This window comes from Octopus bimaculoides, chromosome 24 (genome assembly GCF_001194135.2).
Source record: "Octopus bimaculoides isolate UCB-OBI-ISO-001 chromosome 24, ASM119413v2, whole genome shotgun sequence".
Lineage (NCBI taxonomy): Eukaryota > Metazoa > Mollusca > Cephalopoda > Octopoda > Octopodidae > Octopus > Octopus bimaculoides.
In genome coordinates this window covers 30,674,863-30,675,731 of record NC_069004.1, presented here as the reverse complement: position 1 = coordinate 30,675,731, position 869 = coordinate 30,674,863, and positions in this window count along the sequence as shown.

Below are 869 nucleotides of genomic sequence, written 5' to 3'. Positions count from 1 at the left end.
ATATATATATATATATATATATTCATACACACATGTACACACACACACATGTATGCCTGTATGTAATTATATGTGCGTTTTATGTCTCTATGTAGACAGGCAACTCAGCTAAACCTATACTGGTATTCCACTCAGTGCGAAAGCGAAGGCGGCTTTTTAGAATGTCGGGCATAAAAAGGAAACACACACACACACATTAACATACACTAACACACACAATATGGCTGCTGCTTCTCCTTGTTCTTCTTGGAAGCTATTGGATGGTGAATAAGTGTGTTTCATTGAAAGCAGGCGACAGGCCATATTGCTCGTGTGTTTAACGTCCCGTAGAGCGATTGGGGAGACGGATGAAGTTACAGTGGGAGGAGAAATTTTGAGAGAAGGGAGTGGTATGAGTTGGCTGAGAAACTGAGTAGGAGTGAACGCATGCCCAGGAGAATGATGGAGGCGGTGTTACCGACGGTGGTGGCGGTTTTGCTGTCGATGGTGGTGGTGGTGATGGCATTGTTGGTGGTAGTGGTGGTGGTGGTGGTTGTGGTCTCAATAGTAGTAGCATTAATAGTGGTGGTGGGAGTGGTTGTGGTGGTGATGGTGGTGGTGTAGCGGTAATATTGTCGTTGTTGGTGGCGGCGGTGGTTTTGTTCGTTGTAGTGGCGATGGTAGTTGTTGGGGTTGTGGTGGTAGTAGAAGTAGTGATGGTGGTGGTGGTGGCTGTGGTTGTCCTGGTGGTTGTGTTGGTGGTGGCAGCGCCGTTGTTGTTTTTGGCGGTTGTGGTAGTGGTGATTGAGTTGGTAGTGGTGGTGGTAGCGGTGGTAGGGCGTGTATTGGGGGTGCATGGTTTGCTGGTGGTGTGAGTGAGGAACCGGGTG